This window comes from Theropithecus gelada, chromosome 14 (assembly GCF_003255815.1).
Source record: "Theropithecus gelada isolate Dixy chromosome 14, Tgel_1.0, whole genome shotgun sequence".
In the NCBI taxonomy this organism is placed as follows: domain Eukaryota; kingdom Metazoa; phylum Chordata; class Mammalia; order Primates; family Cercopithecidae; genus Theropithecus; species Theropithecus gelada.
Window position 1 is genome coordinate 116,578,977 of NC_037682.1, and position 15,805 is coordinate 116,594,781.

General features: G+C 45.8%; 1 protein-coding gene across 4 annotated transcripts in view; it reads left to right on the forward strand.

Moving 5' to 3' along the window:
* Positions 1-15,805, forward strand: part of PKNOX2 (PBX/knotted 1 homeobox 2) — a 268,399-nt gene that overhangs the window by 152,444 nt on the left and 100,150 nt on the right. For 3 of the 4 annotated variants that reach the window (XM_025358003.1, XM_025358005.1, XM_025358006.1), the window contains one exon: positions 14,473-14,580. The gene's annotated coding sequence lies outside the window, so the exon portion shown is untranslated. Of the gene's footprint in view, positions 1-14,472; positions 14,581-15,531; positions 15,605-15,805 lie in introns of all 4 variants that reach the window. The other variant, XM_025358004.1, reaches the window with a different exon arrangement.

Sequence of the window (15,805 nt, forward strand, 5' to 3'; positions counted from 1 at the left end):
TGGAAGTTTTGTTCACAGGCACGAAAACTACATTAATCTCCTTGTACATCTCCATCAGAGCTGTTGGGTAACCACGTGCATTGTCAATGACCGGTAACGTTTTGAAAGGAATCTTTCTTTCTGAGCAGTAGGTCTCAACACTGGGCTTAAAATATTCAGCAAACCATGCTGTAAACAGATGAGCTGTCACCCAGGCTTTGTTGTTCCATTTATAGAGTGCAGGCAGAGCAGATTTAGCATCATTCTTAAGGGTCCTAGGACTTTTGGAATGGTAAATGAGCCCTGGTTTCAACTTAAAGTCACCAGCTGCATTAGCCAATAACAAAAAAGTCAACCTGCTTTTTTGTGAATTTGAAGCCAGACATTGACTTCTCCTTTCTAGCTGTGAAAGTTCTGGATGGCATCTTCTTTCAACATAAGGCTATTTTGTCTACATTGAAAAATCTGTTGTTTACTGTAGCCTTAATCAATGATCTTAGCTAGGTCTTCTGGATAACTTGATGAAGCTTCTATAATACTTCAGCACTTGCTGCTTCACCTTGCACTTTAATGTTATTGAGATAGTTTCTTTCTCTAAACCTCATGAACCAACCTCTGCTAGCTTCCAATTTTTCTTTTTTTATTTTCTTGGAGACAGAGTCTTGCTCTGTCACCCAGGCTGGAATGCAATGGTTCAATCTCGGCTCACTGCAACCTCTGCCTCCTGGGTTCAAGTGATTCTCCTGCCTCAGCCTCCTGAGTAGCTGGGATTACAGGCACCTGCCATCATGCCTGGCTACTTTTTTTTTTTTCTCTCTCTTTTCCTGCATTTTTGGTAGAGACGAGGTTTTACCACGTTGCCCAGGTTGGTCTTGAACTCCTGACCTCAGATGATGCACCCGCCTTGTCCTCCAAAAGTGCTGGGATTACAGATGTGAGCCACTGTGCCATGCCCCAACTTTTCTTCTGCAGCTTTCTCACCTCTCTCAGCCTTCATAGAATTGAAGAGAATTATGGTATTGCTCTGGATTAGGCTTTGGCTTTAGAGAATGTTGTGTTTGGTTTGATCTTCTATCCAGACCACTCAAACTTTTTCCATGTCAGCAATCAGGCTGTCTCACTAACTTCTCTATCATGTGTTCACTGGAGTAGCACTTTAAATTTCTCTCAAGAAATTTTCCTTTGAATTCACAACTTGGCTGTTTGACACAAAGGCCTAACTTTTGCCCTATCTCAATGATATGGTTCAGCTCTGTGTCCCTACCCAAATCTCATTTCAAATTGTAATCCCTGCCTGTTGAGGGAGGGATCTGGTGGGAGGTGACTGGATCATGGGTGGGCTTCCCCCATGCTGTTGTCGTGATAGTGAGTGAGTTCTCATGAGATCTGATGGTTTATAAGTGTCTGGCGGTTCCCCTCACCCCTTTCTCCTGCTGCTATATAAGACGTGGCTTGCTTCCCCTTCCCCTTCCACCATGATTATAAGTTTCCTGAGGCTCCCCCAGCCATGCTGAACTGTGAGTCGGTTAAACCTCTTTTGTTCATAAATTACCCAGTGTCAGGTATTTCTTTATAGCAATGTGAAAACAGACTAATGCACTCAGTTTTTGATATGCCTCCCTCACTAAGCTTAATCATTTCTAACTTTTGATTTAAAGTGAGAAACATGGGACTCCTTTCACTAGGACATTTAGAGGTCACAGTAGCGTTATTAATCGGCCTTATTTTAATATTGTTGTGTCTAACACATGACATTTGTTAAGTTCACCATCTTATAGGGGTCCATTTTATGGCACCCCAAAATAATTACAATAATAACATGAAAGATCACTGATCACAGATCACCATAACATATATAATAATGAAAAAGTCTGAAATATGGTGAGAATTACCAAAACGTGACACAGAGACATGAAGTGAGTACCTGTTGTTGGAAAAATGGTGCTGATAAACTTGCTCAATGCGGTGTTGCCATGAACCTTCAATTTGTAAAAAATGCAATATCTGCAAAGCACACCAAAGTGAAGTGCAATAAAATGAGATGTGTCTGTAATATTTTTAAGTGCTACCAGGTGCTAGGGTTTCAAGATGAGCAAAACAAGTCTGGACCCTTGTCCACATGGAGTTTACAAACTAATGGAGAAAACAGACGTTACTCAAATAATCACAAATAAATATAATTACAACATTAATTAAATTCTCAAACTGAATTAAGAAATGCATATAATAAAGGAGCCTTACCTGAGAGGTCTCTGTAGCTCCCCTGAGGAAGTGATTCTTGAGTTGAGATGTGAAAGCAAAGCAGGCTATTACTAGTTAAAAGTGAATGAAGAAAGAGTACCTTCCAGGAATGTGGTTAGCTTGTGCAAAGGCCCTGTGGTGGGAAGAAGCATGGCTTGTTTGAGGGAACAAAGGCCTGGGTGGATGGAGGCCAAACAGCAAGCTAGATGAGGCTGGAAAGGTGGGAAGGGCCAGACTGATCTTCTAGACCATGGTAAGGCTTTTGACTTTGATCTCAAGAATGGGAAAGCCATACCGTTCTTGAAACAAGGGAAGTATAACCATGTAGTAGAATATTTGCACCTTCAAAAAGATCTTTCCTGCTGTTTAAAGGAAAACAGATGGAGCGTGTCAAGAATGTTAAATGGGTCATCATATCCCTTGCTGTTTCCTGTCTCCCATTTTAGTGAGCAGAAGTCTATGGAATGTTCCAGTGCTTTATGAAAGGAGACGCATATTTAAATTCTGGTTACCCAGTATTCAGTCTCAAGTGGGAATCCAGGAATCCACAGAAATAAGCTATAGCCCTTGAATTAGCACCCCTCCTTTTCTAACACAGCAGAGATTCAGGAGGTTACGACCACTTTGATCATTATAGACCCAGGACTGAGATGTACATGGTACCCTGTAGAACAAGAGATACACCCCAGGATCTGTGAGACCAGATGTCAGGAGGGAAAGCAGGAGCTGAGAGGATGAATGGGCTGGGCTTGGAGGAACAGAAGGGTGGGTTGCAGGGGAGCCAGAGAAGCAGAAGGGTGAGTACCTGGTGTTCCAGGTACTGAAACGCCCTGTGGAGCTAGGCATACAGGCTCCATGAAACACACACAAGCCTGCAACCTCCATTGGCTGTAAGCACCTCCTCTCCATTTAGCTAATGGCTCCTCTGTCCTCTGTTATTCCAGCTTGCTACTCTTAAAGAAACTGCTTGTGTCTAGCTTAGGACCAGAGCCTTCTTTCTTTCATCTCCACAAATATGAATTGATCACATTCTCTGTGTAAAGATGCTCTGAGGGTCAAAAAAATCCCCACACTGCCCTTGCCCTTAAGCATGCTGCCTCCTGGAGGGAGCTGGATATGTAAACAGTTAACCCTTAGGAGGCAGGATGACAGAAGCACTCCGTGCCGGCAACCACACAACCTGCTTTGCCTGGCATGGTCTCAGTTGCAACCTGCAGTTGCTGTGTAATTAGTCACTGTGCTCTCTTTCACTCTCAAAATTACTCCAGTTTGAATGATATATTGTGGGGTCATCCTAACAATGTGCCATGGCTGTAAAGAGCTATGAGCAATTCTTTGTAGCAATTCAGGAGGCATCACAGAGTAAATAATATTTGAGCTGAGTCCTTGAGGAATGAGCTGTATTTCAACTATTAGAGTATGGAAAGAGGTCATCCCAGTCTTGGAACAAGCAAAGGCCTGGAGGTATCTAAAAGTGGAATCTGTATAGGAAAGGGTGAGTATAGTTTAACTATAACCCAGAGCAGAGATCAGCAAACTTTTTCTGTAAAATTTCGAACAGTAAATATTTCAGGTCTTGTGTTGCAACTGCAATCATCCCTCGGTATCTGTGGGGGACTGATTTCAAGATTTCAAGACCACCCACGGATACCAAAATTCACAGATGCTCAAGTCCCTTATATAAAATGGTGTAGTATTTGCATATAACCTACGCACATACTCCTGTATACTTTAAATCTCTAGATTACTTATAATACCTAATACAATGTAAATGCTATGTAAATAGTTGTCCTACTGTATTGTTTAGGGAATAATGACAAGAAAAAAAGTCTGTACATGTTCAGTACAGATTAAATTTTTTCCCGAATATTTTCTATCTGCAGTTGGTTGAATCCGTGGATGTGAAACCCACAGATATGGAGGGCTGACCATGTTCAACGCTGTCATCACAGCGGGAAGCAGCCATAGACAATAGTAAACAAATGGGTGTGGCTGTGTTCCAATAAAACTTTAATTACAAAAACAGGCAGCCTCAGTATTTGGCTTGTGAGTTTATGTCTTAGTCCTTTTGGGCTGCTATCACAAAATACCTTAGACTGGGTAATGTCTATAACACTGGAATTTATTTCTCACAGTTCTGGAGATTGGAACTCTAAGATCAAGGCATCAGCAGATTCAGTGTTTAGTGACGGCTCCTTTCTCATAGACAGGACCTTCTGCGTATCCTCACACAGGGGCTGGGCAAAAGGAGCTCACTCGAGTCTTTTTTATAAGGGCACTAATCCCATTGATGAGGGCAGAGCTCTCATAAATTAATCACTTTCCAAAAGGCCCCATCTCTTAATAGCACCACAATGGGGATCAGGTTTCGATATGAATTTTGGAGAGGCACATTCAGACCATAGGGTGTGGTTCGCCAGCCCCTGACCTAGCGTCCTTGAAGGAGGGTCATAGGCTGGAAGTTAGGTAGGGGCCACGTCACGAAAGGTCTCAAATACCTGCACTAAAGATGTGTCTTATTTAAAATATATATATATATATATAGTGTATATATATATATATATGTTTTTGAGCATAGGAATGGGTGATCTGAGGTCCTAGGGTTTATTTTCAGAGTTTAGAGGGTACTAGAGAAAAATGGGGAACAGCGGTGCAGCCGTGCGGAAAAAGGCCTAGCTTTGGGAGGCATATGCAAGTGCTGGTAGCCATCCCTCTAGACTCTCCCCTTTTGTTCTACAGCCCCCTCCACTCTCTGTCCTCTTCATCATTATGAGAGTGCTGAGGGGCCTTCTCCTCTCTTATGCAGATAGAGTCACAAGGTGCTGTCCTCTGCATTTTCCATAGAGTGAAGCCCATTGATGACCACCTTCCCCACCCCGCCCAAAATGGCGCTGCTGTCATAGGGGTTTAATCCTGATGAGCCCGGTGGCTCCTGGGCAGCATCACACCCAGAACTCCCCATGGATGATGACACCCTCACTGCTGAATCACTGTGACAGATGCTTGGCTGCAGAGCTGAAAGGGGGAGCAGTTAGTCATCCGCTATCCCCCCTGTGTCCCCCAGATCCCCCAGAGTGTGCAGATCACCTTTCCATGGAATATCCCAATAGATCAACTTGAGATTTCAATATTAATTATTTTTGTGACCTTACCTGAGACAGTTAAGTCTCAGTTTTGCTTATTCTGTCTGTAAAATGGGTATATTGATACCAGCACTACCAACCTCACAAAGTTACAGTGAAGCATAAACAAAAAGTTAATGGATGGGATTGGGCATGCTTTGGGTTGTACATATCATCTTGCAGATAACAGCAGTATGTAAAGTCTTATTAACACTGGACCAAGGCAGAGCAAGGAGTCCCCTGATGCAGACCATGGTGGAAGGGATCATCTGGTCCTAACCTCACTTTGCAGATGGAAAAACTGAGGCCCAGAGCAGTGACATGCTGATGCAGGACAGTTATGGATGGAAGCCAGGTGTCTTGGCTCCTGGTGCATTTGCAGCATCTGTGAGTTTCTTGGTGCCAATTTTGTAAGAACAGGGATCCTGGGCTCTGCTTTGAGCCCAGGTCAAAATCACCATGGCTGGAAGGTAAGTCCTAACTTTCAGATATCCTTTCAAATCCCAACTCTTCACAAACAGCCTAGGGAGAAAGGCATTTTAAATAAAATCCTTTTTACCATCCCTTCCACTTCTGAAATTCATTTCTCAGCAGTATCTGAATGAGAATTTTACAGACATTTCATTTCCCTTCCTTGTTGCCTTCCTTTGCTGTCCTCCAGGAGCTGGTTATGACTGAAACGTCTGCAAGGCACAAGGTGTAAATCTTCCCTGAGTGGGAACTGGGCCCCGGGGTGCAGGTCATCGGATTGACACCATCTCCATATGTGGTGTGGTCATCGTGGGAGGAAATAGAGCCCTGAGAAGGGCAGGGAGGCACAGAGAGATTAATTTCTTCAATGTCATGCTTCCTCTGCATTCCTTAATAACGAAAATTTACATGTGTGGGGAAAATCACCATTTCTCCCGGGAGGCATGGAAAGGAAAGTCAGAGAGAGCCTTCCCACTGTTTGGTAAGTGGGTGTGAGCCTAAGGCTCTGTATCCATCTGACTTGGAATCTTCTGGCTGCTTACCGTGTGTGGCATGACCCTGAACTGGAATCTGTGCCTTTGTGTGTCTGTGACAGCGTTTCTGGGAATGTGTGTGTGTGTGTGTTGTCACTGCTGTCTTTGTGACTATGTAGAGCAATGTGTGTTTCTTTAAAAAAATGTATTTCTCATTTCCTGCATAAATTACTCCACGTAAAAGGCCATCCGGAGCTCAATTCCTCGCATCCTTTTTTCAATAAAGCAATATTATCAGAGCCTGGTCCCAAAACTAGTCCCAAGAGAGGCTTTTCCTAGATTCTTTGTCAAATGAAATGTCACCGACTCACCAAATGATGAGAAGAAGAATTCTTCTTGTTTATTTCCCAAGAGAGGCAGAACAGAAGCAGCTCAGCCTCTTTACAGCTTTTCCAGACTAGATAGGCAGGTGGGCAGGTGCCCAGGAGCTATTCTGACGAGGCCACAACAGCACCCTTGGACTCCACCCTTTCTCTTCACCCCTTAACCAGTTTTGTGTCTTTGGGCCAGTCACTTAACTTTTCTAACCTCAGTTTTCCCTTTTTAAAAATAGGACTACTAATAACTACTTTCCAAAGTTGCTGCAAGGCCTCAGTAGTAAATTGGATAATATAGTTCTTCGTAAAGGAGATCAGCATGTGGTGTGTTATACACTCCACATGCCCTCTGCTGAATATATACATGTATTTACTCCTTTATCCAGCAAATACACTGAACACCTTATATGTACAAAATACATCTTAGGCTCTGGGGAATTCTATAGGCTTGAGATTCCAATTAGGATGATATAATCGAGTGGGGTGGCAGAGTGGTACCCAGATGATCACAATGTGGCTGGCTAAGTGTGAAGAGAACTGTGCCTAGGATGCTCTAAGCTGCTGGAACGGTCCTTGTGCAGCCTGTGGAGGATGCAGCAGCCCCCAGGGAGATGGATCAGGAGGGAATTGCTGAGCTGAGATGTGGTCATCGAGATGGAAAGGAGGAAAATGTAGCTCACTCTATCTGGTGGCAGAGGCAAAAACAAACAGACTGTACCAAGATGCACTTACCTTCACCTGCTTCTGGAGAGAGCCATTGGTGCTGGGGAGCCTGCCTTGGAACCCAGAGTCATCAAGCAGGCTGGCTCGGGGAGAGATAAGGGACTCCGAGGCTGAGGGTCTGACCACTGGGGAAAGGGATGGGAGGGGAGGATTGAGAGAAGGAGGCTGAGCTGAGTTTGGTAAGGAAAGTAGAGACAGGCAGGGCCTTGCAGAGGTGTTCAATGTCAAAGTCTTCTGATGGGGCTGAAGGTTCCCCATAAGAAATAAGAAATATCCTGCTGGGCAAGTGAAAGGCTTTTTCTAAAGTCCCTTTCAAGTGGGCTGGTCTTAGCTGAGTTAAAGCAGACATTTGCTTTCCATGATGCATTCCTAATTACCAGTCTCTCCCCCAGGCCCCTTTCTCCAGAAAGAAAATTTCTGACTGGCCAAATGCTGCCCAGGTCTCTTGACTGCATCTGTCATTCCTGCTTATCCATTCTTTCCCTCATTTAATAGATGCACGTTGAGCCTGATGCTAGGCCAGGACTGGAAGTGCGCGGTGAGGAATACAGAATCCCTGCTCTCTGGAAACTCAGAGCTTAGTGGGAGGGACACACCTAGGAACAGATAATTCAGTGACACAGCCTGGAGTTCATGGCTAAGGACTTTGGACTTTGTCTTGGAGATATGGTCCCAGGTATTAGGGGAGCAGAAAGGAAGGAATGACAGACACCCTGTATGGGGCTCAGTGGCCCTGAGAGAAAATCTAACAGAGCTGAGTCTCAGAGGATGAGTAGGATTCTGCTAGATGAGATCTAAACAAGTTATTATTGCTATCGTTGTCACTAATGGCAATAGTCATCATTTATGAAAGGCTTAGTCTACGTCATTGCCAAGCCCTTTGCTATCTGCTAAGCATATCACACGTCTAATGTAATACCATCAAATCCTGTCAGTTGGGTATTATTGTAACCATTTTACAGAAGTAGGAAAACTCTGACTTATACAGCTTGGAAGACGGGAACCTAGGATTGGAATTCAAGGTTGTCTGACTTCACCTTTCCGCCCATTGTATTCTCTCTCCCACATTCACTTATTATTAGTGCAGGAAGCATGCAAAACAATACATAGTTTAGTCAACAGCTCTCAATTCAAGAACATGTTGAAATATAGAGAACTGTGATACCTTTGGCAGTTAATAATTAATAACTAAATAAGCAAACCATCAACTGAACTGGTTCAGCATTGATCTGATTTAATATTTTCTAGTAGTGACTCTTCTTCATGTGACAGGGACAATACTTTCCATGATCTCCATGGGCACAGTACTAACCTAGGTACGTATGGAAGGAATAAGAGAAATATAAAAGTCTCACAATCCTTATCCAAATCATATCCACATCACAATCCAAAGCTTATGATGACATTGAGGAGATTAAGATTCACGCACAAAGCAGGGGCTCACAAAATTAAGTAAGATCAAGGGTCAGTAATAGGGTGAGGGGGGCAAGAGGCTGAGTTCATTCGGCTGCAGAAAGGCAGGACTTGAGCTGGTCTTTGCAGGTTGGATGGGACCTGGACAAAGGAGGAAAGGGAAGCATGGCAGGTGGGCCAGGAGGGCCAGGGAGCTCACACAGTGGGTGTGCTTGGCCATGAAGCAGTGGCAGCCTGGCCTGGCTGGAGAAAAGGTTCAGATTTGAAAGTAGTGGGGGGTTAGGTAATATTGGTAGGATCAGGCTGATAATGAAGGGGAAGAATGGAAGCTAAGAAATCTCAATTTTGTCTTTTAGGCCCTGGCAAGCCATTATAAGCTTTTGAGTAGAGGAGAAACATTATAAACAAGTCAATGAATTATTTTGCTTCCAAAGAGCCCCTCTTTCTAAAAGATTGGCATCTGGTCTCTTTGAGATCAGCCTCATTGCTTTGGTGAAATTTGAGGCTTTGCCTGGGATGACAATTGAGTTTAACAGCTGGTCAAGAATCGCCAGAGAATGAGACCAGAAAATGTCACACTGTCAGGCCCAGCCCCTTGTTTATCAATGGCAATGATGAAAACCAGTAATGATGAGGAGGAAACAGAATTCAAACTGGTGGCATATTTCATCCAACATCACAGAGCAAACGTGTGGCAAAGCTGGTCCTGGCTGCCACGCCTCCATGGCTCACCCCCGCCAGCAGGGAGGTGAAGACTGAGGATTCACAAACATCAGTTATTAGGGATTGCTGGGGTGTCCGTGTAGGCAAACCACACTTTCATCACTGCACTCATGGAAGAAGAGGCCCTCGGTGGGCTCCAGAGTGAGAAGAGATTCTTTTTTAGGCTCTTGGGCCAACTGGGGCAAGAACCTTGGCGTTTTATGCTCCTGAGATAGACACCAGAGTGGGGTAACCTTCCCAGAGTGGACAGGGAAGAAGCTTTGGTTTGGGTCTCTGGCCACAGATTCCAGAGGCTCAGTCTTCACCTATCCAACTCATCTGCAAAAAGCCTAAGCACAAGTTGGCAAAACAGGCAAAGGTGATCTGTGGAGAAGCCAGCTTATGTCTGTAGAGGGGTCCAGTAGAATGAACTTAGATAGGCAGAGAGAGGCCTGTGGGAGCCACAGTGCTGGAGGTGGGGAGGTCGTGAGGACAGAGGAACTTTATCTTCAATCTGAAGCTCTTGCTTCCTTTCTTGTCCCCCAAACCATCTGGGCCACTGGGTCACACAGCCCCGTGTCTTCCCATCCGTCCATTTCTCTCTGACTTCCTGTCTGCATCTGCGGCTTGGCCCTGCCTGCTGTGCTGCTTCTTAGCTTTCGCAGAGGAAGAGCTCTGCATGGTGACAAAAAGGGGAGTGTTGGGTCCCTCTGCCTGCAATCTAGAAAGGGGCACACAGCTTGAGTGTGGAGGGCAAGAGGCGGGTTGGAGGCTGGGAGGATGGCTGCAGCCATCAGGGGTCTCCTCCTCCCTGCCACCCTGGCTCTCTGTCATGTGAGTGGTCCCCCTTGTGCTTTGCGGAATCGCTGGCAGTGACAGGAAGGAGATTACAGACTGTATTTATGCCTTGTAGCTTTTTGTAGGCTGTTGGGAAACAAGTAGAACTTGGCAGTTATCAGTTCTGGGAAGGAGAATTCCAAGTATATTGTAGCCCTCAAGCGGTGCCCTGCATGGGGGCGTGCTGGTGTCACCTTGGATAGTCCTTCCTCTCTCAAATGTGTTTTATCAATCCCTGAGTGGAGAGCAGGGTCAGCTTCTTTCCCTAATATTGCAGTGATTCCTCTCTGAGGAGTTCTAGCTCCTCTGGGTCGTCTTGGGATGGGGACAGCAGAGGCTCAGCTAGAGCAGAAAGACAAGGAACATGTGGCTACAGCAGGATGTCAGAGGGAGCCCTGGACCCCCAGCACCAGTAGGGACACAATGAAGGAGACAGAGGTTGGAGTCAGGCAGGGCTTCCTCCCCTCCCCAACCCTGACCCTGGCCCTGAGCCCTGCTCCGGCCATTGTGGGATCCGGAGGCTGGCAGTCAGAAGCAGCATCACACACACATTGTAGGTGACAATTATTTCTTTACCTTCTGTTTTGCCCACTAGACTGTAAGCACCTAGAAGACAGGGAGAGAGCAGGGGAGAGAGAGAGAAAGAGAGAGAGTGAGTGAGAGAGAAAGAGAGACAGAGACAGATAGTGTGTGTGTTTTGTCTTTGATGCCCAGGCACCAGCACAAGGTAGATTCTTAATATATGGGGACTAAATTGAAGCAATTTGTACCTTCCCAGAAAAGGGCAGGAGGGAGTAGTAAAAAGCTACCGAAGAACAGATCTGTCATTTGCCAAGTCAGCCTCAGACACCTGGAAAAGGCTGATGTTAGCAAAGCTCCCAGGATTGTCCCACCCTGCCACTCAGGGCACAGCCACCTCTGCCTCTCCTTCGGTGAGTGCAACATTAATTTAGCACTTACTACTGCAAGCACTCTCTTTGGATTGGTAAGAAACAGAAGGGCAAAGAGAAGCAGAGAGCTTGGGAGAACAAAATGTCTGGAGTCAGAAGATACACCACTTGCTGGCTGTTTTCTTAGGCAAGCCCTGTGCTTGACTCTCCTAAGCCTCGTTTTCCACGTCTACAAAACCAGAGCAACTACCTGGCAGGGGAAAGGCGCCTCTCATATGCTGCTGACGGACGTAAATGGGTGTGACCTTCCTGCAAGTAATTTGTAAAAATCCCTTAAGATGAACACACCTTTGGACTTGGCAATTCCACATCCAGAAACGTATCCTAAGAAAATTATCAAGTCTGGAGTAAGAGTCCGCTGCAAGAATAGTCATTACATGTTTATAATAGCAAAAACTGGAAATAATCTAAACAACAAATGTGAAGAATTTGTCTGAGTAATTATAGTATACCCATAAATGGAATGCCATAATCATTAAAATTATAATATATTTTCCTCCTACATGAAAAGGTGTTTATGATATGTTGTTAAATATAAAAGGCTATTTAGTGAACAGTATGAAAATATGATACTGCTTTTAAAAAAGAAGCATTTTACTCCAAATGTTAACTGTAGCTTATATTTGTATTGTAGGATTGCTACTAACTTAACATTGTTCCTCTTATTTATCTATTTTTTACAAGAAGTATTTGCTATTTTTTAAAGGTAACACAATCGTCATATTAAAATACCTATTTTTACAGGTTTTGCTTTAAGAGTTAAAGAAGATATTACATGTGAAAGTACTTTGTGAACTGAAAAATTATACAGATTTAAGATAGGACTTCTGCCCATGAGAAGCTTCTAGTTTGGAAGGAGATGAAAGATATCTAAGATAACCATAGCATGAGACAGGATGTGACTAGAGCTTTTAGAGAATGACAATCAACATGTTATTTGGAAGCACAGAGGAGGAAAAATTGCTTCTGGCTGTGGAGGCAGCAGCCAGAATGTTTGCGTGAACAATGAAGAATGGTTCTGGTAGAAATATCTGATCAGATAGAAATATAGAATCGGGCATTGAGGGGAGTGGGAAGTTGTGGACAGGTTTGGAGAATGGCAGGTGTTATGAGTGGTTGGAGAGTAGAGAGCCACTGGTGCAGGGTGGAAGATGGGTCTAGAAAGGCAGTCGGAGCCAGTTGCTTTCTAGACAATGGGCAGACGTGTGTTGAAGGCCTTCTCTGAGCAGGAATCTAGACAATGAGCAGACGTGTGTTGAAGGCCTTCTCTGAGCTGGAAGTCATTATACTTCTGGCGGGGGTGGTGCCACAACTGTAAGCCCATTTACAGGTGTGAGGCACTCACGCTGTGTCGGCAGTGCCTGGCATGGATGAGACCTTGAAGAGCATGAATGAAGTCACCTATCCCGGTAGCTCTGCCTGGAAGCAGCAGTGCAGGGTGCTCTGTGGGGCCGATGGTGGGAAGGAGGAGCATGGCCGGGAGAGGGGTCCTTTGTAGCTTGTGCCGCTGGGGATGGAAAGGAGGGAAGATATCTTCAGGCCTGCCTGGAAGAGGATGAGAAGTGGGATAGTGATGGAGGAGTGAAAAGGAGATGAGGCTTGGAGGAGGGAGGAATCAGGCATATCGCCCAGGTTTGCTGCTGGGGTGGCCACAGAACTGGGAGTCGGTCACAAAGTTCACAGACAAGGTCACATGGAGGAGAAGCCTGGTGCAGGGAACAAGCTAGGAGTAACTGGACCACGATGATGCCTGTGAGCTGGTCCTGATCTCTTGGGCTCTTCCCAGGGGCTGCCCAGGGCAGGCAATGGCTGGTGTCCCTTATTTGCTCTTGGGAGGAGCCTGGGGTGCAAGAAAGGGAGAGGTTTTTGTTTTAATCCAGAGAGCTTTTGTTAATGGAAATTCACAAACCACCCTGCTTATCCTTGCTTCCTTCAGCTCATCCCACCTCCCGGCACCCTCGACTTCCTCTCTCCTGCCACCAGGAATTCAAACCTCCTTCAGGATCCCGGATGCTATCTCTCTGCCACCCTCACCTCCCAGCAGTGCGTGCGCGCGCGCGCACACACACACACACACACACACCAGAAGGGAGGTGAGAAAGTCTTGTTGTTCAGGCAAATATCTAAATTTCCACCACCCCACCACCACCACCCCTTGCAGCTCCCGGCCTGGGCCACTGTTTCGCTCCTCTTGTTGTCATGTCACCAGTTAATTACATTCTTTACTGAGGTGCAAATGTGTTTTTACAGGGAGAGTAAGATGGTGTTAACTAGGAAGGAACTGTTAATGTTAAAGATGCATTTACCTCTGGTATAGGGCTGGCCTTCCTGGCCAGCGGTTCTCCCGATGCTGCTCTGAAAGTGCAGCCAGGCCTCAGAGCAGCCCCCTCCCCCGACCCCACCATCCTGACTCCAAGCACAGCCTCACTGAAGTCCAATTAGCAACTCATCCACAAGGAGAAATTGATGGGACTGTTTGAGAAGTGTCCCGTCAGACCTTATGGAAGTGCTGACCACCCAGCCTCCATTCACCATCACCGTGGTCCATTTCAAATATTGACAAACAAAATTAATTCGCTTTAATCAAAAAATAAAAATAAGTTGTGCAGCCAAAGCCACCTTGAGGTCACAGGTTGTCCTTTAGTGCTAAGTGCTGCTTTGGGTCCATTCCCCTCCGACTCTTCCTCCCTGCTGCCCTGGACACCTCCCCACTCACCCTTACCCCCAGTGTCTCTCCGGATCCCAGCCGAAGCCCGCTATCATTTGGATCAGCACGCCTGACAGCTCTACCACTGTGCCCCCTTCCTCTGAGTTTCACCACAGCCTTAATACAAGATGTCAGCTGTGGTCTTCCCAGCACCACAGAAATCACTCACAGGCACCTGCCCGCACTTGGGGGAGAGGGCTGCAGGCACTCCTGGTGTCAGGAAACCAGACGGGCAACAATAGGGCGTGTTCAACAGTGACCAGGGCTTGGCTACAGTGACTCCGTGGGCCTCAGTGACCACATTGAGAGAGAGTTGAATGGCAAATACAGGAGAAACGGCTGCAAGGGAAGTTACAGAATAGAGGACATCCTGGAGAGGCCTGGAAAGGGGAGAGCAGAGCCCGGGAGCCCCTCTTCTCTGACCACCCCTGCAATTCTTGCCTTCCCTGCTGAGAGCTGCTCTACGCTTTTTTGCAGGTGCTTTGGCTCTAGCAGACAGGAAGAAAATCTGGCCCAGCTGGAAGTAGAAAGAGGGGAGTGACTCTCCTGAGGACCATCTCAGAGACCCCTGGGATCACCTGAACAGTAAGAAATGCTCTTCTGTCCTTTAACATACAGTTACATGTTATCTTTATGTAACAAGGAAAGGTTATCTTTCCTTCTGAAGGCCTCTAGAACCAGCTCCGAACATGAGCTGACACTTAACATGAACAACCTTGAAAGCCAGTCATGGTATGATTATTCTCAGGTCTTTATGTCACCTCCTTAGCTCCTTGAGGAGGAGGGCTGGGTCTTATTCCTGTCTCTTTTCATCTACGTATTCTGTGAACAATAAATGGCTGTTGATACCGATAGGTGGGGCCTTGCTTAGTGTCATGATGATGATCACATTTGTACCACCCTCCGGAGCAAACATTATCACCCGTGAATGACCTGGTGGCGGGGAAGGGGGGGGTCCTTAAAAATGCAGTTCCAGGACCCTAAAGCCAGAGCTTCTGATGCTTTGAGTCAGGATTAGGACTCAGGAACCTGCACCCCAAGTGTTTTTGAATGGAAACTGCATTCCAGGTGTTTCTGATGAACTCAGAGAAAAAGTTCTTTTGAATGTTTAAAGCATTTTGAATAGAGAATCTCATTTAATCCTCTTATCAGATAGGGTTTTTTGTTGGTTTTTTGTTTGTTTGTTTATCTTGGCTCACTGCAAGCTCTGCTTCCTGGGTTCATGCCATTCTCCTGCCTCAGCCTCCCGAGTAGCTGAGATTACAGGCACCTGCCACCACACCAGCTAATTTTTTGTACTTTTAGTAGAGACGGGGTTTCACCGTGGTAGCCAGGATGGTCTCGATCTCCTGACCTCGTGATCTACCCTCCTTGGCCTCCCAAAGTGCTGGGATTACAGGCGTGAGCCACCGCGCCCGGCCAGATAGGGTTTTTTTTAATCCCCTTAAGTAACTTCATGATCTCACATATGTAAGTATCAATATAGGCAAGGATTTAGAAATGCAGTTATCCAGAACAACCCTTTCCTCTTTCCAGTATGCCATGATAAGGGCTGGATGTGCTATGGTGAGATTGGGCCCCAACTCCAAAGGACCTTGCCCAGGATTTTGTAAATTTCCCTGATGTCTTAGGGCCACCATGACCTTACATCAGTCTCCATTTCGGTGGCAGAAATCATTGCTAAATTCCTCACAAAGCTAGTTTCCCTGGAGAGAGGGAACAAGGGAGAGTTAACCACAAAGATGAATGTCCCTTTGCCCAGCTCCCCAGGCAGCTAGTCTATTCAGAGGACCACATGTCTGAGGACAGA